The 26,150-nt window shown below is 42.7% G+C and overlaps 1 protein-coding gene across 3 annotated transcripts in view; it reads left to right on the top strand.

The window, feature by feature from the left end:
- Positions 1-6,643: 6,643 nt before the first annotated feature.
- Positions 6,644-26,150, top strand: part of CORO6 (coronin 6) — a 133,427-nt gene continuing 113,920 nt past the window's right edge. For 2 of the 3 annotated variants that reach the window (XM_063450036.1, XM_063450034.1), the window contains exon 1: positions 6,644-6,988. The gene's annotated coding sequence lies outside the window, so the exon portion shown is untranslated. The remainder of the gene's footprint in view (positions 6,989-26,150) is intronic. The other variant, XM_063450035.1, reaches the window with a different exon arrangement.

Genomic DNA, 26,150 nt, shown 5'->3' with positions numbered 1-26,150 from the left:
TATAATAAAAAAAAGAAAAAAAAAAAAGAGTAATGTAGTTGCGTATCATTGGCAGTAACATGCTAGAAACAGTTGCAGGATAAATGTCGCTTTACAGTGCTAGATTGGCTATGCTCATATAGATATATATATGTAATCTATACACATTAGTGGTGCATATCAAACTCTAATCTTTAACCAGCTAAGACTTAAGGCAGCAACAGGAGCAGCAGGGACATCAGTACAGAGCTCTGTCCTGTCGAATTAATAACGGATTGATGTACCATGTAGACAGGACGGAGGGCACAGTGTGCTTCTTGCTCCGTGGGGTCAGCAGTGCAGCAGGTAAGGTTTGGATGTCGCTCAGCCAATGCCCATAGATGGATAGTCCCGTTTGTCGCCGACTGCTCTGATGGGGCTGTTCGGGTTCAGTAGGCCCAGGCTTCTCGAGGCTCGCCTCCTTGCTCTCTATCCGATCCCCAAGTCGCGTCTCCTCAGACGTGCACCGCGGCCGGTATGTAGCTCCAGCACTAGGCAGATGTCGTAGCTGCGACATTAGAGGGTAAAAGTAGGCTATGCTGTTCTTGGGCCAGGGCTTTTATGTGGGAGCCGCTGCATATCATGCGCAGGAGATATAGTGGTCGGCCATCTTGGGAGTCCATGTACGGACCACGTTGTTCAGTGTGGTCGGAGTGAAGGCGGTACAGTTTGCGGTGGCTGCTGCCCATGGATACCGGGATGACCCCCCCGGTCCAGAGGGGGGGGGGGGAGCGGCAGACCGCCGGCCAGAGAACCGGGAGAGCGGCCGTCCCTCTCGGCTCAAGCTCGTGGGCCTCAGGCCTCGGCCGGGTTACTTCGGCGCCGTGGATGGTCCTGTTGGGTATCCCCTGGGTCACGGCTGTCTCATTGGCACAGTGAGCCCAGTTTCAGGTAGGTTCCTGGTTTGTGGCCCGCAGTTGGCTCCGGTATTTCAGCTCAGAGGCCGGAGCTCAGACAAACCGTGTCTGATCCGACCGGCGGCCAGGCCCCGCCCCGTCAAGCCGTTTTTAAGTGGTTTAAGAAAAATAATATTCCCAAGCGGTGAAAGCCTACTACTTTAGCCCGAGATGACAACGTGATTAAAAGTGTCACTACCTCACAATCTGTCCTAGTGTTCGTCTGTCATGTGCACATATTGAGTGGTTACGCTGTGCAATGAGAGGCTATGATGAATGCTTTTTACATAGACAAAATATTTGTAACCCTTGTGGTACTGCATTTCTGCTAGGTACAAATATGTGATGCAGTGAAAGGCAAAAACTGGCCACTGAATTCATTTTGCATGGAGTGAGCCTAATGATGCAATCGCAATGTGCTTATTCTCTGGCATCAAAAAAAGCAGCACATCTCAGAACCAATCCAAGATGGTTAAAAAGGATTCAAAATTGTTCTGCTTATTCTGAGAATATTGTAAGGAATGGTACTGCCGAATTTACACTGGGACATGTGGGTCTTCGTTGCAGCAGCCTCTTGAGGACATAATGAGGTTTAGTTCAAATTTTACTTTACCAATGTAAGATTATTTTTAGCACATTTCGAGATAAGAACCAGTTAGAGATATAGTCTGGAAACAGTACATGCCTCGGTCGCAGGGGGTTGCAGAGGTCGCAGCTGCGACCGGACAAGTCACTCCAGGGAGCCTGGCCATCCTGCGACCGGGTGCCAGTCTCCATGTTTTGTGACCCCAGCCCGCGCGGTAAAACCGCCAGGGCCACATGTTAAGGGGCCCATCGGGTGGCCCTAACAGCATGGGCTATGGATTTCCAGGAGGTCCAGTCAGCACTGTGGCGCTTTAACCGCACAACCAGGCCTCCTTTGATGACATCACAGCTGGGAGGAAGTGACTGCCCCGTCACTCCACCAGCTTACAACAGGAGCCGCGCGGGAGGAAGAGAGGAGGGAGTCAGAGTGGGAACTGACTTCCATCAGGCTGAGCCACCACTGGACCCCAGGGAAGTTACCCTCCTGCATCTAAAAAGGTAGGAAACAGGAGGGTGATTAAAATATTTTTAGGTATGAATGTTTCTCTCTGTGTATGTGAGTGTACAGTGGCGTACATGCAGGGATTGCAGCTGTAACCGGGCTCATCACTCCAGGGGGGGGGGAGTTGGGGGGGGGGGGGAGTTGGCAGTGTCGATACAGGGCCGCCACCATAAATGTTGGGGCCCCTAACTCAGCTCAGGGTCTGGGCCCCCTGGGGCCCGCCTCCAATCCCGCCCACAGGGTTCGCCTCCAAATCCACAGGAATACACACAGACACAAAAACACACACTGATACAAAAGGACACAGACACACGCACAAAAAATACATACAAACAGACACACATACTGAAACAGAAATACACGCATATAGGCATACGTACTGACACACACATACTGAGACATACACACATATACAGACACACAGGCATACATAGTGACAGACACATACTAACATACATACAGACACACATGCATGAGGACTTACACATACATACACCGACATTCTGACATACATACAGACATACACACAGACATACATACACACATACATTCTGACATACACACAGACATTCTGACATACAGACATACACACAGACATACACACAGACATTCTGACATACACACAGACATTCTAACATACACACAGACATTCTGCCATACATACAGACATACATTCTGACATACACACAGACATACATACACAAATACAGCTAATTTTTCTTACCTTTTTTTGCAGGTGGAAGGCTGTGGCTGATGGGAGTCGGCGTGGCTCCTGTGGGCTGCGGCCTGTCTTTCTTGCCTCTCGCGCAGCGTGGAGGGGAGGGAGCTGGGAGGAAGTGACGGCCACTTCCTCCCAGCAGTACTTTGCTGTTGGGATTTTTTTAAAGGGGCCCGGTCGCGCTATTGCACGCCCGCAGCGCTGACCGGGCCCCTGAAGATACAGGGCCCATCGGGCGGCCCTAAGTGAGTGGGCCACCCGATGGGCCCCATCAGCATGCGCTACACGTGGGGCCCGTGACAACCGTTATGGTTATCACCCCCTGATGGCGGCCCTGTGTCCCTTTACCCCTTAAGGACACATGACATGTGTGACATGTCATGATTCACTTTTATTCCAGAAGTTTATTCCTTAAGGGGTTAAACCCTATCAAACACTGCTGCCACTTCATAACAATACCCGTTTCTGTCACATTAGAGATTTAGCCTTTTAGCTGAAAGCGAAGGTTAATGGTTTGTTTAGATCACACCTAAGCATTTGCCTTGCTGGGGCAGGTGACCTTATACTTTAATGGCCATTTGAGTGGTACTAAAAGCCTCCTGTTATTTAACTGTGCATAGGGATTTGGGATAGTGCTCAGATAAAAAAAAAAAAAAAGTTTGCTTTTGTCTCTTCTATTTTCAGTCTAGATGTCGCCTTCAACATTAATGAAGCTATGTCTCCTCATCCTCATAAAATATATAAATATCTACAAAAATACCGGCACTAAAAGGTTTTCATTAAAAGTAGGTTCTTTATTTGACAAATTCCAGCCAGGGCTATAATTCGTCAAATAAAGAACCTACCTGAATGTGTAAACCCTTTAAATAATTTTGTGAATTTTGAACCTAATTTAGAGTTTTGCGAGTGCAATCGATTCTGTATAGTTATATATATATATATTCATATACATGTCATAAAACTGTCAAAATCATAATACACATGCACCATACAATAAAAGTCTCAAAATGCAAAGCACATAGACATTGTGCAGTATAGGCTTAATGGCTTTTTATAGTATTTAGATAAGAACTAGAATGAAAAAAAAATTAAATAGTAAACTAGAATAAATGATTTTTTTTTTAAATAGTAAACTAGAATTTTTTTATTTTTTTTTTAATACAGTTTCACAGATTACAGCCTCTGTTTGTAACACATACATAAGTAAATACCTTTTTTCAGGCATCTCACTGCATACACTTGGTCTGGGCACAGCCATATTGAAGTCCTCAATGGCTGGAAGCACTAGCTATTCAACCAATAACAATGCAGGTAAATAGGAAGTGTGAATTCATTAATTCTTGCATCATCTGCAGGAGCCCAACATCTGAAAATACACTCTGGGATGGTTTCACTATTTGCATTTCAAATTGTGCATGTAAAGTGGTACTTCTGACCAAAGAGGGATGGTCTGCAAGTATAAGTCAGAAAATCCCAGGCAATATTCATTAGAAAATACACAGCAAGCCTATATTAAGTTTTGTATTTTCTGTAATAAAAAAAATAATTATGTACCTTTTCCTTTAAAAGACATATCCTGCCATAGATCCTTGTGTTCAGACAGCAACTGCACCGATTTTTAACATTCCAAACAATCAATCAAGGAAATTGAAGTCAATGGGCACCTTACAACATCCATATTCTGCCTGTGTCAATTTTCTGGCAACTCAAACATTCAAAACCCTGTGAACCTATCTAAGCAGACTGGATACCGCTCGGCAGAGCCCTGATGGCCCTTTGAAGACGTTGGGGCTGGAGAAGGCCGCTCAGTGGCTGCAGCTTTGACAAGCGGTTTCATTGTCCTTCACGTCTAAAAGGCACTCCAGCCTTGGTTCTGTAATCATACTTTTATGTCAGGGGGCTGTAGTGGGGAAACCGCTAAAGGCTCAGAAATGTAAAGCAACAGATTATTTTGTTGCTGTTTTGCTTTTGCATAAGGGTCATTCCTTCTTCCTTAAGATTAGATTAAGCTGCATCGCCAGTGATGGCTCATTCATAGGGTAACTTAGGGCAACACCTTCTCAAATGATTGTGGTCATGTTACAAGAAATAAAAATAAAAAAACAAATCAGTGGTAAGACAATAAAATACGGTTTCCCTGGGAGAAAGGATTAAAATGCAGATTCCTATTAAAAGTGGTATTTATATATCATACAGTACTATAATATCTTCCCCACTTCTTCCATCCCAGACATAGTCATTGATAATGAATGGTGGCTGTCTGGATAAGCGATTGAGTGCACTTGGTCATAGATAGTTTGGGGGAAAAAAATGTGTATTTTGAGTGTCTCAGTCTGCTACTAGAGTTTTTGAGTTGTGCCATCTAATCTCCTGTAAAGCATCTAAGCTGGAGGTTTGCTTATGATGTAAAGGTTTTGAGTTCACTCCTTCCATGGTTTTCTTTTATTACGCATTCAAGTTTTTTTTATTCATTTTTTTTTCACAAGTGTATTAAACCATGACTGTCAGAATAAAAAACAAAATACTTAAAGGGACACTCCAGGCACCCAGACCACTTCTGCCCATTGGAGAGGTCTGGGTGCCAACTCCCACTACCCTTAACCCTGCAGCTGTAATTATTGCAGTTTTTTTTATAAACTGCAATAATTACCTTGTAGGGTTAACTCCACCTCTAGTGGCTGTCTACTAGACAGCCACTAAAGGGCACTTCCTGATTCATAGCAAAGATTTTCTTTGCTAGAGCGTCGCTGGACGTCCTGACGCTGTGTGAGGACCTCCAGTGTCCCTCAATTCCCCATAGGAAAGCATTGAAAATCTTTTTCAATGCTTTCCTATGGGGAGACCTAATGCACGTGCGCATTAGGTTTCCTCAGCCGGCGGGATCAGTCTCCCCCACCAGCTGACGTCATTACTGGGAGGAGCGACGCCGACCCGAAACCACCGCCGAGGGACATCGGCGGGGGTCTCAGGTAAGTGACTGAAGGGGTTTTCACCCCGTCAGCTACCTGGGATGCCATTTTGACATTTCATAAGAGTCCAGTAGATCTCGAGGTGAAGTTCCACAGAGAAATACATACAGGATTATTTACCAAAGTGAGAATTCAAAGTGAATTTCAAAATGAAGGCCAAAGCAGCCAAAGTGACAGAATGACTGACTTAGAGAATGTTTCCATTGCAGCTAGTTTGACATTATGTTTGGAATTCACTATAATGAATAACCCTAATAGTAATCTTGGTTGAAAATGGGAGAGGGGTACAGTCATATACCCTGGGTCTGGTTCCAACTTCACCAGCTGCTATGGCCAACCGTTGTGTGTGTGTTTGATGTTAACTAAGTTCACGTGCAGTGCTTCCCACCAAGAATAAAAAAATAAATAAATCCACCATAAAAGTCGACCTGTTAGCATGAACACTCCAAATAAGCAGCAATGCCACAAATCTCCAGGTAGACCACCGTTTCCCTTTTGTATCTCCAACAAAGTCATTCGTGTAGAATTTACAATTATTTATATAGCGCCAATATATACCGCAGCACTGTATGATGGATAAAACAAGACAAACCATTCTAACAGAACATGTTTAACATACGGAAACAGCAGGTGAAGAGGGCCTTGCCCAAACAAGCTTACACTCTAAAAGATGGCTTGTGAGTACAAATAAATAGCATATGTATCTTTTTTTTCCTTGGGAAAAAAGTTTGTAAGTGTGTAGTAAAGTCTCACATGACCAGTGGTTACATGGATCAGAACACATGACTACTGGTGCTGTGTGAGGTTTCACACTGGGTAATTGTATGCGGTTTTATCTGGGGGCATTTTTCATTCTTATATAGAAATGATTAAAAGAGAGAGAGAGAGAGACAATGTATCCAGTCATAGAGGAAGAAGCACTACTCCTCCCTGTGTCTCCCTTCCTCACTCCATCCCTATTCTGCCTTTTCAGCTGTCGGGTGTTGAGTTATTTTGTGTGAATGTTGATGGCAGCAGCTGTTACTGCAGCAAGAGTCTCCTGGCTGCAGCCTCCTGCAACACACACAGCTAGACCCTTTAGTCAATTTCCGACTCAGAGCTTGGAGCTACCTCAGTCATCCCAAGCCCTGGGCAGAGAGAGGACTGTTTGCTAACTGTGCACTGAGAGCCCTGCTCACCAGAGGAGAGGACACCTTCCAACAACCTGCAGTTTGGCAAACCCAGTCTATCAGAGAGGGGCTTGATCTCAGAATTCCATCCCACCTGTCCCTGTAGCCACCAGCTTCCTGTGCAGACCCAGGTAAGCCTGCCTTGATTTTAACCAGCCACAGGATTGTGCACCAGCCTTTTCAGTCCCATTACATGCCATCTTTAGGACAGTGAGTGGCATCTACACGCAGTGACTTAAGAGGAGCCTGGAAATATCTGGACCTTTTATTGTAAAAGTTATTTTGGTCACCTCTCTGATGTCGCTTGTAGAATGAATCAGCTATAATTTATTGTCATTTTCTGCCTCTCTGGTCACAGGACCTGCTAGTGAATGCTCAGATATTTCTATATTTGGAGAGTGACCTCTCTCTCTCTCTCTCTCACTGCAGTACGCCTCGTGTCTCCTTCTATAGCTACCGCTGCTGTTAAACGTCAATTAATTTCTCCAAACCGGCTTCTGACACTTTCCTTGGCATTTTTCATTTATCTCAAATCTATGGAATAGGATCCTTAGGGGGCTTATTACTAAACTGCGAATTGTGGGGAGTGAGGAAACACATTGCCAAAATGAATGGCAGAATAAGCAAGCAGGGGGGTATAACTGCACTGGAACCCCCGCCCCCCGATATTGTGGCCTAATTGTATTTTTTTTATGATTAAGGTGAATTTTTTTTTACCTCAGTTCACAGTTTAGTAAATACCCCATAGCTATACACTGTTGAAGGTTATTTATTCACTAAACGGTTGGAGAACGGCTGTGTTGGAGAATATTTCTAATTTGCCCTAAAATTGGCAGTTTCATCGTCAGTTCCTGAAATTCACAGTTTAGTGAAAACCCAGAATAAAGTTTTTAGAATGTTGTTGTTGTTTTTTTTCCCTCGCATCTTATGTTCTATTGTCCTTGAGCAGACTATGTAACAATATTTTTCTCTCCCAACAAAATTATCATCTTTAGCAAGTATGTATGTGTGCACAGTAAATACCATAAAATTATAAGATACACTATATAATGGAAATTTCTGCCATAAATACTAGCTAATGTTTTGCTGAAAGCTACACATAATCGGAGTTATGTTATTTTGGATATTATATGGTACCATCGAGCAGAGGCATTTAAACAGGGCTAGTGGATCGCTGATTAAGGGGAGCTGTGATTGCAAGTGGTTACTTCCAGTAAATAATCTTGCTACGGTGTGGGGGATATTGATTACGGTCCCATTAAACCTTTATAACTATGAACATGTAGACAATGAGAAGAGCATATTTATTGTATAAATGGCGCAATATAATGTAAAGGAACACTACAGCTTAATGTAGTGGTTCTGGTGTATTTAGCCTGTTCCTCTAGTGTTAGCACTTTGGTAATACCTATAGTGGCTGTCACTCAGATGGCCACTATAGGTGCTTCCTAGTCCAGTGTTGCACAGTGTGCAGCACCTACATTCAGCATCGCCACGCTCTGCACGGAGATGCTAAATGCTCCTAATTTCAATGCGTCTCTATTAGGAGATGCTGATTTGCACAGCGCTCTACCTTACATGCACAAGAGCCTTCTTATTCTTTCCTATGACAAAGCATTTGATTGGCTGAGATCATAAAGATGAATGATTTCAGCCATGGAGGCGGTGCTAGCTGCCCCAGAACCAACAGAAAATGAAAGTTTAATCACCACAGAGGTGGGCTGGGGTTCCTAAAATATAGTACAACACTGTAATGTACCTGAAAATATATTTTTAAATGTTCCTTGATCATGACTCAGCAAATCTGACTGTTGCTTCTTTAATGAACCCTTAAAGGGCTACTGCAAGTATCACTACAGCCTGTTGCAGTGGCTATGGTGCCAGGAGTACCCAGGACCATTTCCCCCAGTATTTGGCAACAGATTTCCCTTTTACCTGACTCTTTGCAGCTTCAAGGCATCTGACTTTCTGAGTGATGCAGACGCCGGATGACGATCCAGTCATCATTCATTTGTTGGGCACGTCAGCTGACCTTTTTTTACAAGCAATAAATGTTGCATAGAATTGATTATTTTTTATGAAGTGCTTATAAATTCCACAGTGCTGTACAATGGGTGGACTAACAGACATGTATTTATAACCAGACGAGTTGAAAACACAGGAACAGGTTGAGAGCCCTGCTCAAAGAGCTTACATGCTAGAGGGAGTGGGGTATAGTGACAGAGATGGTAAGGGTGAGGTAGAATAATATTCACTGGGGGCTTAGCGGGTGTTTTTAAAAATGTTTGATTGTTGGAATGAGAGGAATGAGGGTGCAGGGAAAGAAATCTGTTAACCGTTTAATCGACATGAGGCCGGAACTTTTGGTGAGTCTTAGCTGAGACACCCCTATGACAATGTCGTAGGTGGAGTTTCACTTCTGGCAGCCAAGGGTTTAACCTTGGTACATACAGACTCCAGGCACCATGCCCACTTCAAATCAAAGTGTTACTCCAAGTGCTTATTGTACTCGGAGTAACACTTTAATTTAACCCCTTAAGGACACATGACATGTGTGACACGTCATGATCCCCTTTTATTCCAGAAGTTTGGTCCTTAAGGGGTTAATCTAAAAATTGTGCTACTAAATGTAAAATTATAGTTGTTTAAAATGAAAATGAACCAGTTCATATTCAGGTAGGTATAGCTTTGTTCTATACAAAAACAAACAAACAAAAATGCTTACCAGAGAGAAATTCCCCACCATGAAGTATGGCATCCTAGATTGACCAGTGCAGCTACATGTGTTGGCAAACACCGCAAATGAGACTCTACATCTCACAGTTTAAAGGGACACTATAGACACCCAGACCACTTATTCACATTGAAGCTGTCTGGGTGAAGTGCCCCTGTCCCCTGGGAATGTAAAAAAACAAAAACCACAGGAGTTTCAGAGAAACTGCAATGTTTAAATTGCTCGGTTAAGGCAACCTAGTCAGCCACTAGAGGCAATTCTGGTCTCTAACAGAGTTTAATTCCATGAAACGACTTTGGACATCCTCACACTTTGCATGAGGATGTACGATGTCTTCATTCCCTATAGGAAAGCACTGCTGTAATGCTTTCCTAAGGGATAGTTCTAATGCGCGTATGGTACTCTCTGCACATGCGCATAAGGTACCACCTCTGGTGTGAAATCGTAGGAGGCGGAGGAGACCAAGGCAGCGCTGGATACAAGCAAATGTAAACAGGTGTTTGTACTCAGCTTTGTACTCCTAATGCTAGAAGTACCAGTTCATGCTATGAGTTGTGGGAGGTCACTGCATCACCACGTGTTGTTTTTTTTTCTTCTTCCCTATGCAAGTGGTAAGAGTATGCCATGCAACTAAAGCCCAATATAGATTTAATTTGTTTATAGCTGATTATCTTTATCTATATTTTTGCTAACAGTTTGTTCCCCTTTTAACGTGAGTGCTAAGGAAATGCCTGTCGCAGGTGGATTTAGCAACAAGCTCTGCATGTGACATATTGCCAGGGCCGTCTTTAAGGAGGGGCAAAAGGGGCAGCTGTCCCGGGCCCAGTTACTCCTGGGGGCCCTAAGGCAGCTGCCTCATGGGCCCCCTGCAGCACCTGAGGTAATCAGGAGTCCCCAGCCCTTTTATACTGCTCCGGACTGGGGCCCTGTAATATGGGGGGTGGCTTAATACATACTCATAGCTAGCCCCCTTACACACTGCCCTGAGAGGCTCTTTGTTTCCCGGGCATGCTGGGAGGAAGTGAGGTCAGATCGCCTCCTCCCAGTAAGAACAGATCACTTCCTTCTCAGTGCCGCTGGGGAGGGGGCACACACCACACAGGGAATGCAAGCATTGTGGAGGAGAGGGACTGGGGCAGCTGAATGCAGACTCCCATCAGCTAGGGCCAGCAAGCTCCCACTGGACCCCAGGAAAGCCACCCCACTGTACCCAAAAGGTAAGGAGACAGGAGGGGGGCTAAATATGTTTTGTTTTTATTCATCAGACATTACTAACACCCATGTGTTGGTGTTTGTAATGAAACACACAGGGGATAACTACATCTTACTAATCCTAGAAGAACCTGACAGTTCCCTATTAAATATAAATAAATAAAACATTGACAAATATTTATTTTAACTTTGTAAGAACAGAGTTGAGACATTATATTGGCCAAGGGTGTTGGGAGTTGCTATCCAGAAGCTGCTAGAGGGCAGAGATTAAAATTTGTAAATTGACACTTATATATGTGTGTGTACATGGGTCTCAGTAAGTGTGTGTATCTAGTTTTGTGTGTGTGTGTGTGTGTGTGTATCGGGCTGTGTTTGTGTCAGTGTGTGTATCTGGCTGTGTGTCAGTGTGTATGTATACCTGTGTATGTGCACTTGTGGGTCAGTGTGTATGTTTACCTGTGTGTATGTATGTGTCGGTGTGTAAGTCTCCATCTGAGTGTGTGGTAATGCATACATCCCATCATTTTAATGCCAACACTGCACACAAATACACTCCTACATTCCATCACTAGCACTGTACACAAATACACCCCTGCATGTGTACCTCTGTGTATGTGTGTATCCGAGTGTGTGTACATATGTGTAGATGTGTGTGTGTGTCTCTGTGTGACTGTGCCAGTGTGTGTATGTTGATGTGTGTATCAAAGTGCATGTATCTGTGTGCCAAAGGGTGTGTATCTGTGTATGTGTGTGTATATGCCAGTATGTGTCAAGATGTTTATGTGTGTATCTGCGTATTAATGTGTATGTTTATATGTGTTAATATGTATGTACATACATCCCAGATCAAACAGAACATGGAAACACACCCATGCAAACACAAACATTACATATAAACAAACCCCTTTGCTGAAACACCAATACTACACACAAATGTACATATGCATTTAAAAGACAACACTACATCCAAACACCCCCCTGCATGCAAATGCAAACAATACATGCAAACACACCCCTTGTATTAAAACGCTAAAATTATATTAAAACATCAACTCTACAGACAAAAGAATGCCTGCATTTAAAAGCCAACACTACAGACAAACACATACCCCTGCATTTAAACGCAAACACTTCACACAAGTACACCTCTGCATTCCAATGGTAACAGCACATACAAATACACCCCTACATGCACACATACACACTATACAAAAACATGCTTACCTTCAAATGCACAAACACTGCTCACAAATACAACCCTGCAAGGATTGTAGATCCCCAGCTGTCATAGCATTGCTTGACTTATATGAAAGATGGGAATTTCTCTTTTCTTCCCTCTTGCGATACAGGGAAGGCCTGAAAAATATTCTTGGGCACTCTATACATTAGTTCTGCCGCTTAGTTGGAGTTGAGGTTGTGATTGCATGCCTGGGAGGTGGGGGGCCAGAATCCAAGGGGCCCAGGCAAATGTTTGCCCAGGGTCCAATCAATATTAAAGACGGCCCTGCATATTGCAAAGCTTAGTGTGTGATTGTACATCAGGCATTTTGGGATGTTGCGTGCATCACATGTAAGCAGACTGATATGTGCGTATATGTATTTTGCAGATAGTAATAAGGCCACTGTAGGAACAGCCATTCCTGCTGCTTTTTCAAGACGACCAACAGAATTTTTTTTAACATTCAGGGTACTCTTTCCCCTTAAGACATAAATCAAACCAAAAGGAAACAAATACTTTCTCCTTATAGGAGACTAGCTAAACAGAGTATTTCCTTTCTATCAGTACTGGCCAACTAAGCTGGTTCCCAGTCACAAAATAATAATTAGACAGTTTTTCTTACCATTTAGGCTCAGTTTCACACACTCTCTGTGCCTGTGATCAGCAGCCCAGTGAGAAAATCTAAGCAGGCTAAATAGGGCTGGACAGTGTTAATCGAGTAGCAGCTGAAGCTATTACATGTATGAATCCTAGAATCAGGGGGGGAAAGTACTCCAAATGTTGGCATATGTACCTGCCCTTAGATGCACACATCTCATTGAAGTGGTCTGGGTGCAGTGTCCCTGTCCCATTTAGTCCTGCAATGTAAACATTGCAATTTTTGAGAAACAGCAATGTTTACATTGCAGTGCTAAGTCAGCTTAGTCACCCAGACACTGGGTCGCTTAATTGACGCTGGACAGAGTGTGAGGACATCCAGTAAAATTTCCATAGGAAAGGGAGGGCTTAACGTGCTTGCTGTGCTCACCGCCAGTGTAGAATCCTATTAATGAACCTGCCCCCAGTGACTCTGTCACTATATATATTTCTAGTGCCCCCCTTGTCATCTGATTTCCATTGGAACTTACTTAGAGGAGCACTCTAAGAACCATAACCACTATAGCACACTGTAGTCCAAAAAATAACAATATATATTGCTAAAGTGGAATGGCAACTTTTGCTTCAGCAATATAGCAGAAGACTATAAGCAGAGTAGGAACCTGGGAGACCTAAGTAGGTATAAAACTTAAAAAAACAAAACGGTTTGACTTCTTACCATGGGACACTACTAGGGTACTTCTGGCACCATAACCATTAGTCTAGTGGTTATGGTGCTTAGACTGCCCTTTAAACTGTATGTATTTGACCCTTCACTTGTGCTGAACTTTGGTATGTGACAGATCAGTAATAAATAAGCAAAGACCAGAATTATGGGCAACTAAGGCTTCTTAGACACAAGTTTGATTTCGGGTTATCAGCTGCCATGTCAGAAAGTAACAGTGAACGCAAATGATTGCCGTGGGTTTGTACTATGCATAACAATATTAGTAATAATAAATAAATAAAACCATGACAAACCCTTCGTACACCCCACACACTTGGCTAATGTCCATCACACATGTCATTACTAGATAGGAGCTGTGAATAGACTGCTTGTATTATGCAACATTGAAAGGGGGGACAGAGGTGGCAGTCTTAGGACTGTCGTGGGAAATTACAAACAGATGGCAAGAAGTCCAGGTCTGCTTTTTACAGAACCAATGACACATTCAGGCCAGGCTTGTTCACTAAATTGAGAATTGCCAAGAATTTAAAGTAAATTTAAAAAAAAATATTTTTATTTTCTACAATTTGAAGTTTATTGGAGTTTGTTCACCAAATATCATCTTTATCAAAATATGAGTAAAGTGTAACAATCAAAGGGCACATGTAGATCAAACATAGCGTCATAAAGGAAATAGCAGAAAAACTGAAAAAACACTATATACATTTACTATGGTGCAGCCAGTACGAACGGATCTAGGCGTAGGCTAGTGATAATTATTAAGCCCGTCTGAGGTGTTTGGAGTCTAATCCTAGCATTAGGAACTGTGTTAGAAAGTGTGTTCTATTCTATTGCTGTCTGTACAATATTACAGGCCGTTGTCCACAGCTATGCGGAGCTATAGTAGCCACCCTAAATGTAAAGGGTTTACTGGGTATTGACATGGTTGTGGTTTATTTCTTGAATTGCAACCGACGGACATAAATCCTACTCTCTTGGTCTTGGTCTGCAAAATTCCCTCTAAGCTAAGTCCAGTTTCCGTAAAAAAGTCTCTCTTGGTTATCAGCAGAGGTTAGGATTAGGTGACCTTCTTCTCTAGGAACAATGAGTGAGCCTTCCACCCCCCATTGGTATCTGACGGCATACTCTCTGTCGTTTGGCAACTGGGGCTAGCTGCCTTTTCTCCAGTCGCACCACAAATGGGAGATCTCTGTATAAAGTTACCACTAACCCTCAAAATGCACAGTTCCCAAGCTCTGGATCAAGCCAGAATCGCAGAGCTTGTTGCAATATCCCTAGTGATTATAATGGCATCTCTGGGGTTTCCTCCAGGGCTGCAGCTGCCTTGCGAACCCAGAACGCCAACATCACCAATGCATTTTCCCTCTTTATGCCCATTGAGGCAATCAGTCTTCGTGTGAAGGGCAGCAACTCCTCACACCCAACCTTTTCAGGGATACCCCTCAGGTGGATGTTTATTTTTCTGTGCCTGGATTCCAACACGGCAACTGCTCTCTTGAGTTTCACAACTTGGTGACTGAGCTCTTCTACTTGACACTTGGTCTCCAGTGACTGGTTGTCTCTGGCTTTCTCTCTGGTTTCAACCTCAGAAAGCTTTTTGTGGATTACCCCTATTTCGGTCTGTGTCTCCTGCAAGTCAGCCACACCATCCTCCGCTTCTTCAGCAATCTCTTGATGTCCCCTTTTGTGGAAGGGGAGGAATCTTCATCTGACTCTGACTCTCTCTCTGTAGTCACCTCCTGAGCCCGTCGAGGCAGTGGAGTCTGCGTCTATTTGATTGGTGCCTCAGGCGCTATCTTGGGTGGTATTCGTTCTTCAGGTCTCTCAAAAGAGAGTCTAATATCTGGCATGCCGGACCGAATCAGGAAAACACCATCTATTGTAGGATTTCGATATAAAACTCAAGAACATAAGGTAGCCGCATATGTGGACGACATTGTTGTTGTTGTTGTTGTTTTTTATTGAAGATCCGCTCGCAACTTTAACATTGTTTAATGGAAGAATTTTAAGCATACGGGCGACTATCCGCCCTCAAATGAAATCTTGCTAAATGTGAGATACTTAACGTAACTACTCCGGCGGCGGATTGTGCCCAACTCCAGCAACGATTTCCCTTTCACTGGTGTACGGATCACATGAGATATCTGGGGCTGTGGGTCCCATGCACAACGAAGGACATCTACAGCCACAACTACACCCCTCTTCTAAACATTAACCTGGAGGATCTCAGGATATGGAATTATAATCACATGTCCTGGCAGGGTCGTACCAAGGATCTTATACGTGTTCCACACCATACCCTGTACTAAACCGCACATCTTCAACACTTAGATTGGAAATCCTCAAATTTATTTGGATGGGTAATAGGGCTAGAATATGCCACACTAAACTTCTGAGAGATTGGGGTGGGCTGGCGCGAACTGACATTCGCAAATACTATCATGCAACGACACTGCAGAGGCTCCAGGAATTACATACTGCCTCTCCCCAAAAGCTATGGGTAACACTGAGCAGGACTGCCACCGATAATTCCCTACATGCATTGGTTTGGCATAGAGAATAAGACGCTAGGGGAGGACCCCCCTATAACACAAACGCTAAACCCACAATCCAGACCTGGGAGATGGACTCCCACCAACGGTTTGGCCCATGACCAATCAGGAGGGGTTTATCCCCCTACAAAGAGTGCTAAGCGGATCAGGTGTGAGGGATTTACGGAACTTCATTACAGAAAGAGTGCCCACATTGATGCTCCAGTTTCACTTTGCTCAACTAAAGCACTTCTACCATAACCTACCGCACAGACACAAGATCCATCGGGACTTGACCTGGTATGAAGACCTCTGCTCGCAGACGCCGGACGCAGATTGTACAGTATCTACCCTCTATCAACGCCTCCTAGTGGGAGATAAGGTGAAAAAGGATCTATATGCCACATATGGTGGGACTGCAATAAGATAAAGCCTTATTGGGATGTCCAGTGTTTTGATTGTCCTTCTACATTACACAGACCTTTCGCTCTCTAAATAAAAAAAATATTTTGAGGCATTTACTCAACGCAGCCAAATCATTGATACTAGCGCACTGGAAGCAATCACTACCACCAATGGCTACAGAATGTGAAAGAAATTCATATGGCAGAAGCCAAAATAGTAGACTTACTAGGGCAGGTAGACAAACACACGGATCAATAGAGAACTTGGTATGTATTACTCGCGCAGTCGGCTGCGGATGACTTGTCAGGGCAGAGGCCTGGTGGGGGGTTGAGGGGCAGGACATCCAGCAGACTGGAATAAAGGCAAGTTTACTATATTTAGGGGGGTAGATGGTGTTTTTAACACTACAGGTTCAGGAATACATGTTAGTGTTCCTTTTAAGTCCAATGTCTCTGGGTAGTATAAAACTATGTGAATACAAATAAACAATAATTTAATATTTTAAAATACTCAAACTCCAAATTTCATTTAAAATACCAAAGGCTCTAGAGATCTTGGTGTCTCACAAGATCACGTGTATACATTTGACATGTACTTTTTTGCCTTATTGCAACGTGAAAGTAAAATGTTATGTGACCATTTTCGCATGTCAAATAGAGAATTAACAAAAAAAGAGGAGGAGATTTACCAAGGCAAAACATGTGTTATTCTGGGTGCATAGGGATAAATATTGAGACATTTACTCCTAAATTAACACTGTGCCCCAGAATATCATGTACTTTTATTTTATATATTATTATTATTATTTTTTTTTTTTTTCCCATTCAAAGTTTATTTAGCGTTTTGTAAGTTTAGGGCTGTATAGCTCTTATAAGATTAAGAATAAAATATCAAAGGCCGGTTGATGTTAAAAACTGCTGTATAATGTTTACATTCTTTTTTTTAATTCTTTTTTTTTTGTGTGCAAATAGAATACATAGATACGAGCAATGCCACAACAGCTATTGCCCGCCAAGTGATCGACATGTAGACAGTTGTATGGCATCTAATAACATTGCACATGTTATAGTATATTGTATGTCAGACTATGCATTACATGGGTAAACAGTAACTTGAACGTTGTTCACAGACCTGCATAACTTTTGGGTCAACTAAGTGGTAGAGGTCAGGTTAGTACTGTGGGTGCCCTTCTGCTCATGCGGGTTAATTTATTTTTTATTTTTGCTCTGCTTTTAGAATAACAGACTCGCATGGTGTACCTCAAAGGCAATCCTCGTGCTATTCAAACATTCTCTAGAGAACTATAGCACAGTCAGGTGAGGTCTGTTAGTTATATCAAAGTGTGCAAGCCACCAAAGCTGCAGCTACAAGTAGGTTGTAATCAGTGTGTTATATGTGTGCGTCAGTAGCTTGATGTGTGTGTTGCGAGCCTTTCCTTTAGTGAACATGCAGGCTTGGTGTGGTCTATTATAGTAAGGTTAAAAGCACAGCAGGACAATACATGAAAATACAGTAAATGTATATAGTAGAGGGTGTTCGTCTGTATAAAGGGTCTCCCTCATGGGGCCCCTTGTGATAGGCTTGGGAGTCCGGTTGGCATTTGCCTGTGAGTATAACTGGTGCCTCACATGTGGTCCAGGTGTCCGTCAGCCAATGCCTTTCAGGGGCATGTTAGAGTCCCACTCGGCGCAGCCGGTCAGCCTGCCCAGTTTCGTGAGTCCCAGCGATGAAGTACCTGGATGGTATGTCGGCCGTTGGAGAGCTTCCAGCTTGTCGCTCTGTGTTGCCGTCTGACTCTGGGTCCTCCAGCCCGATTCATGGGTGCGTCTCTGCTTGGAATGGTCCAGGCGGGCCCTCGGCCCAGAAGAGTGGTGGGAGGCTGGCAAGGCTTTGGGCTGTAAAGCAGTGGGCCCTGGAGGGGTGAGTACCCATTGTGCTTGTGTTCCATCAGTTACTGCGGGTGTTCCACTGGTTCGTGGCTTGGGTTTGAGCGGCTGTGCTTTGTGAGCTGCTCTCAGCCGGTGTGCTGGGTATTTCCCGCCTCGCGGACATTTTGGGCTCTTCATCCGTGCCAGGATTGCAGGTGTCCGTCGTCTGTTTAGTCGCTTGTTTGGTGGCGCCGGTGAAGGTGAGTGCTTGTTTGGGTGCTGTTGAGCCTGGAGCTGCAGCCTCTCTTCCAGTTTACTCCAGAATGTTGTGAAGGCTCTGTCCAGTCTGACCTCTATGTCCACCCATATTGCTGTAGTGTCTGGGTTCCTCGTAGCGTCCGCCATGTTGGCTGGGTCGGGAGAGGTGCTCTTAGTTATAGTCCCTCTGTTCCTCGTGTGGTGTGGGTCAGAGTAGTCCCCCAGGGTTGGACTGGGATTACCCCCACCGGTCCAGAGGGGGGGTTGCAGGGTACCTGCACTACATGATGTGCATCTGTGCCTCTTGGGGCTGGGAGGTCGGCCGTCTCTCCCGCCCTGTGGTCAGCGGGCCGCGTGGCTCAGTGTGCTGCTCGTTGGCTTCGGTGCAGCTTCTGTCCTCGGTAGTACCTCGTTGCTCCGTGCTAAGGTAGGTGAGGCTTTAGCTGAGTTGTGTCTCGGGTTAATTTGGGCTAAAAGTCGCTTTTTCGGTAATGATAGTGAGGAGCTCATGCAAGATGCGTCTTTGCTGCTTGGCGGTCAGGCCCCGCCCCCATGTTTACATTCTTATGACAAAATGTTGGTGCAAAAAGGAGGGAAAGGATCCTCAGAGAGAACAGAGATGCGAGGAAAGCAGAAGAAAGAAAGCGACAAAACAGAAGAAGAAGAAGAAGAGAAAAAAAGGGGGAGGGTAGAGGGGAGTTAAGTACATATCTCTCCAAGCATTATCCGGTCAGTCCGAGGGTGGTATTGGGAGGTAGTTATAAAATAGTTTTATCATTTCACTAAATTCTATATTGACAAACATACAGGACAAGAAAGAAAAAAAAAAAAACACGAATTAACAATTCTGTTCATAATAATATGTATCTACTACTGTTAACCACGCATGCCTCAAATAATCATGGATGGAGGCACAGATAACCACTGATCATCAAACGCATATAATACTGTAGAGACCTACATAGAGGTAGAGATATTCGTATATCGCAATTTGAAGGTTTCACGTGCGGTAGATAACCATATAATTCTTCTTCATACCTCGTCCCCAAACCATGCAATGTACTGACCTAGGTTTATGGACCAGATATTTATATCATGGCAGAACTGGATATATTCTCCAAGTTTTCAATTCGGCTAATTTAGTTTCACATTTGGAATTCACTTTGAGCATATACATTTCCAAAAAACAAACCGAACCTGTATTCTAAACATACAAATCTTGGAAAATAGACACTAATGTGGAAAGTTGTACTTGATTTGGGTAGATATCATTTGAAATGTCCAGTGTTCATATAGCTAGACTATCAACTGTCAGTCCATTTGCCTTTCATTTGTATCATTTATCTTGCACAATTTCACCATACCTCTCATTAATTTTTCAACCAGTCGTTGTATAATTAGTCTTTCATCTCTTTCTCTGCAAATGTATCTTGTTTGTACTTGGAGCCAGATACTGACTTTTGAATATAAAGGCCACACAGGATGAAGGCTGGGGAAATGTTTCTGTAATGGCATAGTTTAGATTCAGATATTGCTTTAATCCCTTTTGCAGTAAATTGTAGACTCGTGTTGTCTGCGCTGTCTAAAGTGGTACATTACTGGGTTGAGGAGTACACTGGAAGGAAGTATAAACGTGTGTCATTTCTTGGTATAGGTAACTTAAGAATTCCTAAATTCTCCATATATGCAAAAAATGTGTTATGCGCCCATGCACTTATATAGTGCCCATGGTATTTAGTGCCATGGGAGTTACATTAATTTGTGTGATATGTTCTGGCTATGTCAGAAGAACATGATGTTAAATGTAAATGTTGTTGTTTTTTTCTTTAAAAACACTCAACTCAAGATACATTTTTGATTTTTTTTTTTTTTATGCAAAATTTAGAGAACTGATCGTTCCAATTAAAGGGACACTCCAAGCACCAGAATATAGACCAATCATTTGTGGTTATGTGCTACAGGGGAGGGTTCAACCTGCAACCTCACATCTCGATCTGCCATAAAATTGGAGACCACATTATAACAGTACATTATGCATTTACCTCTTTACTTTTCCATCTCCAGTAAAATTAGATATATTGAAAATAAGCTTTCAGACTGGAATTATTATGAGAAGCAAATATGCTAAAATACTGAGAATTTGAGTGCATGAGCAATGGTACAAACCATAGTAATAAATATCAGTAAACCTAGAACAATTTGGTAAAACACAGTATAGTAGAATAGTGTTAGAAGGTAAAGGTAGAAGATAGGCAAACATGGTGGGAGTATGAAAGAAAGGGAGCTAAAGCATTGGAAGAAAAAAAAGTGGGGAGTTTGGAATTATGAAGGGAAGTATATGAGACTGTAACCACAATGACCACATCTTCAATAAATTGTCAGTTGAACTGTGGATGTTGGATTTTATCAAATGTTCCAGTTCGATCTACTCTTTGGAAGTTTAGTCTCATTCAGTAAAGTGACTAAACTGCTCTAAAATTGTGCTTTAAATATAATAATAATAATAAAAAAAGAACCAGGATGCATTTAGCATGGAGAATTTGGAAGGAATACATGCCCCTTGTTTCAGAAGCAGTTTGAGAAGGACGCTGCTGCCTGCCACCAGTGCCACCAGTACCTGGCAATCACTTTTTGCCAGAAATTCTTTTTGCTTTTGAAAGGATTGATAGTGTGACTATCAATGGATTTCTCGGCGTGTCTGCTGATGCTCTGTGTCTACGGTCAGTCTGATCTGCCTTCCAAGCATTGATGAATAGCGACATAACCAATACTCTAGTGGTTATGGTGCAAGGAAGGCTCTTCATTCATACTGTTTCCTAATGGTTCTGGAACTTATTTGGGGTCTGCTGGGTGCCGGTCACCTCCTCCATGAGAGCTGGAAGCCCTCTGTCTGAGTGCAGGGTTTAGCTCATTGGCTGCGAGTGATCAGCTGAAACTTCCAACTCTCCATGTAGGAGGTGACCAGCGACTTGTTAACTCTAGCAAGGTAAGTTATTTAATTGTTGGCAAATGGTTTGGGTTACCTTTTCTAAGGAGTGATAAGGCACTCCTGGTATCACACCCACTACAGCGTGCTGCAGTGGTTATGGTGTGTTGAGTGTTACTCAAAGGGGTAATGCAAACACCTTCCATAAACCTATCTAGAAAATACATCTCAGCACCCCTCTTCTTGTTAGTAATTCATACAAAGGTTTTTAAAATAACCGTGCCATTTTGCAATTTTTAACTGTATTTTCTGTCCTTTTGATAAACAGCCCACTTAAGAAGTCCTTCTAGTGTCATTGAATATTCTTGCAGAAGTTAATTAGATCACTTTTTAAGCAGTTCCTATCCATAATAAATAAATCCATTTTGGACAGGAGCTACCCAGCACTTAATACTGAAGGTCAAATTCATGCCCCTTTTTTTCTTTTCTTTCAATTTCCTAATGGTCTTTTCTGAAAGGTGTACTCTGCATTAGACCTGAGGTCTAACTAATGATTTAAACATTACATATATAATACTACCACCTAATCAGTTTATTTTATGGCAATCCTCCCTTTGAACAAGAATTTTTGTTTTTAAGATCCTTTCCATTTACTTTATTTTATTAAACCTTGGTCAGTCCTCATCATGTATTTCTTACACTCTGTTTTTGCCCTTATTTTATAGGCATATTTTAATGAGGTTCAGGGGTGCTAGATTTTTAGGAACTGTATTTTGAAGAGATTGAGGAGAATATACCTAGCATAAACAGTCTTTCTAATTATGTGCTGATTTGGAACCCAAATCGTATGCTGGGGTCTTTTATTATTATGTATAAAGTGCCCATATATTCTACCGCTCTGTACAATATGTGGACTAACAAGTAGATGCAACAAGACAAGTTGGACAAATCGATGATGCTGACGGCCCTCCTCAAACAGGTTTACATTCTAAAGGGGTAAAATTACACAAGATGAGGGAGCGATGTATTTCATATAACAGAAAATCTGTATTTTCGTTTTTGAATTTATTTTTGTAACCATCGCATCATAAACAAAAGATCATTAAACAGTGTCAATTGTTTTCTATATGCAAGAGAGAAAGGAAGCTGTTGGCAAAGGAAGTAAGAAGTAGTGTACACCACCTATCTACCAATCCAGGAAATGTGAAGAAAAGTTGAATTGTCTAAAGTGGTGGTTGTCTAAAAGTAGAAATTAGATAACCAATAAGTTGAATTTTTTTTTTTAATATAGTTGAGGAGGTTCATTCAAATAGACTATCAGTTTGTCTATGTCCATCAGAAACCAAGGATTTGTTTTCGTATAGCAAAATAAGAGTTGCCCACTTTTCGCACCATCTGGTTTTAGGCAATTATCATTGATCCATACTGGATCGTGAAAGCTAAGGATATAAGATTGGAAATTTTAATTCTGAAAGTCTTCATTTTGAAGTAAGACCACACAAAACAGTCGTCATATTTTTTGTTTGTATTGTATATAAAAGAAAAGGTTTCAACAAGGCGTAATTCTTATATGGTTTACTCTTTTCCCATTTAAGCCTCCAATGGAGGCAATAGAAATAGAAGAAAGCCAATAACTGTTCGTGAATTTTCAGCTTGTAACCTGCAATCTTTCATTTAAATTTCCACTCTGCCATTTCTAGCATTGCATGCACTGCATTAGCTTCAACTGCTTGGGTTTTAATAATTGTGTTTTGAACAATGTGTGCTTAGATACGAACCTGTGTTATGTCTTTTAGTTGACATCAACCGGACCGGCCTATAATTCCCATTTTGTCTAGTGACGCTACAAACTTGGATTTCTTCCAACATTTTGGGCAGAGAATGAGGCTTAGAGACCTTAAAATTATAAGAAGAACTCTGACTGTGATACATTTCTCAAGAAATCTTGGATGAATGCCACCAGGGAAGAGAGTTGCGCTATATTTATTTTAAATTCTCTCTATAGCTTAAATTCTTCTTTTTTTTTTTTTTTGTCTTGTCTTCTTTTGACAAGTGTTAGACAAATGACAAAAGCAGAATTGTTGTTTTCATTTGTTGTAATTGTTCTAATATTAGCTGTTCAAAGATCTACAGAGAGGTCTAGAACAAAAGAGGACAGAAATCCCTAAGCTATAAAAAAAATCTGTTCGTGTTCTTTGAAACATATTTTAAATAGTTTTTAAGCTGTTTGAACTGTCTTTTTATGAAAATCTTTATTCCTTTTACATTCAATGCTTAGTGTGCTAGCACATATTTCCCAAAGGGTACCTACTTTTCCTAATTGTGCATAGAATTAATTTTTTATTTGTATTTTTTAAATTATTTTACAATTGGTACAGAAATCCAGAAATATGCAATATGAAAATTAAACAATCACATAAAACAAGATATCAAACTCACAAACCAAGAGGAAATTATGATATTTCAAATAATGAGTATAATCGGGGGATATTATTGGGTCAAAACATAGTTATCATTCCAGTAATTGCATTGTGTGTGTATATATATATATATATATATTTGTAAGGGACTTTTATTGATGTGCCAACGTTTCAGATTAATACATAATCTTTCATACAGGACAAAGTGCATTAAAGGGAAACTCCAGTGCCAGGAAAACAATCTGTTTTCCTGGCACTGGAGGTACCCTCTCCCTCCCGCCCACCAATCCCCGGTTACGGAAGGGGTGAAAACCCCTTCAGTCACTTACCTGAGGCAGCGACGATGTCCCTCGTCGCTGTCTCCTCCTCCTCCTCCGCGCTGCTCCTCCTTCTGATTCCGTCGGCTGGTGGGCGAGACTGATCCCGCCCACCGGCCGAGGAGACCTAATGCGCATGTTTCTCAATTCCCCCCCTCTAGCCCCTCCACGTGTCCAATTCCCCCCCAAGCCCCACCATATACTCATTCTCCCCCTACCAGCCTTGTGTGTCTCATTCTCCCAGCCCCCTCGTGAGTTTCAATCACCCAACCCCCCATGTGTCTCACTTTCTCTCCTCCCTCCCCATGTGTTAATTTTGGTGCCAAATTTCAATTTAGTTTTAGTCATAGTCTTGACTAAAAAGCCATTTTAGTTTGTCATAATTTAGTCGTCTGAATTGTTTTTGTTTTAGTCGACTAAATCTTAAAGATTTTAGCTGAATAAAATCTGGCTAAAATTGTTAGTCTACAAAATTAACACTGGAGCAGAGCTGTATGAGTATACTACTCATTTGGAGCATGTAACCTCGTCCAAAGATATGCATCCATGCGGGATCGCCACTGTAATGATGTCAATGTTAGGGTAAGCAATTTAATGTTGTTTAATGGAGCATTAAACCCAAATATTACAATGTTTAAAATGTACACACATCCGTTCCTGTGGGAACAGTACTGGTAAAAAAAAAACACAGTGAAAATACTGTTTGTCATGTATTTACACAAAAGAGAGACTTGTTTTTATTATCTCCAATGTTGCAGAAAACGATTGCAAAGGCATCTTGGGAATTCTCAGATTAGAAAATTATTAGTTTTTGAGAAAGTTTTGGTTTTATTTAAAGCTTTTCAAAAGTGCAATGTAAAGCGCTGCAAGAAAGTGAGTGTGAACATTGGTAAAGCGGTGGTGTGTGTAAATTGGTGGATATAAAAGTTAACTCTGGCAGGAGCATACACAACAGGTTTACGTGGAACAATGGGGATACTTTTGTTGCAAATGACAGGCCTACAAACAATACTTTTATACTCAAAATGACAGGATTTGGAGACAAACTGAATGTTGGAAGTAAAAGTTAGACCACAAACAAAGATGGCACCAAGGCAGCTAACTGTGAACTGATGATGGATCTTTATGTAATAAAACCAGAAAGCCTGACTCTTTAAACAAATATGTTTTGGTTTTTAGATTATTTGTCTAAAATGTGGTTTGGAGGGGTAGGGGGAGAGATTTCAAATGAAAGGATCACTATAGTGTCCTCCTGTGGCGCTGAAGGGGTTAAAACCCCTTCAGCAGCTTACCTTAATCCAGCTCCGGGCTCTCTCGGCGCTGGTGACCTCTCCTCCCCCGCCGGCGTCAACTCCCCCATCCGACGACAGCAGAGCCGAATGCACGGCAAGTGCCGCGCACATTCAAAGTGTCCATAGGAAAGCATTTCTCCATGCTTTCTTATGGATGCTCTGCGCGATGGAGGCGAAATGTGCCTCCAGCGTCGCAGATTTGCCTCTAGTGGCTGTCCAGAAGACAGCCACTAGAGGCTGGCTTAACTCTAAATGTAAACATAGAAGTTTCTCTAAAACTTCTATGTTTGCATCTGAAGGGTTAAAACCTGAGGGACGAGGGGGCGGGGCCGGACCGCCGAGCTGGTTGGTCGCATGTGAGACCAGCTCCCGCAGCCATTAAATTACAAGCCACATTTCTACCATTTTTTTTTGGCAAAAAACCTGCCGGCTACGGTGGCCCTCGCCGGGCGGAGAGCCCTGGACCCAGGGTGAGGCTGGCCACACGGGCTACAGTCCCCTGGAGGGGAATCCCACCTGGCTTTACCGCGGCCTACTCCGGAGGCGAGCGGGGTGGACGGCCGCTGCCCTGCCGCTTACCGTTGGACGCTCGGAGTCAGACCGGCGGGGATACCGGCTCCGTACCCCCCCCCCTCTGGACCGGGGGGGTGATCCCGGTCCTCCTCATGAGGTTTACTCAGCCCAAACAGAGGCGCGACAGGCGATAGGAGAAAGCAGCACCTTACCAAACATGGCGGACGCCGCGTGGTCTCCACGATCCAGTGCTGACCTCGACCACATCCTCTTC

Source organism: Pelobates fuscus, chromosome 1 (assembly GCF_036172605.1).
Source record: "Pelobates fuscus isolate aPelFus1 chromosome 1, aPelFus1.pri, whole genome shotgun sequence".
Lineage (NCBI taxonomy): Eukaryota > Metazoa > Chordata > Amphibia > Anura > Pelobatidae > Pelobates > Pelobates fuscus.
The sequence above is the reverse complement of the archived record's forward strand: the minus strand, read 5'-3'. Positions and strand labels throughout refer to the sequence as shown.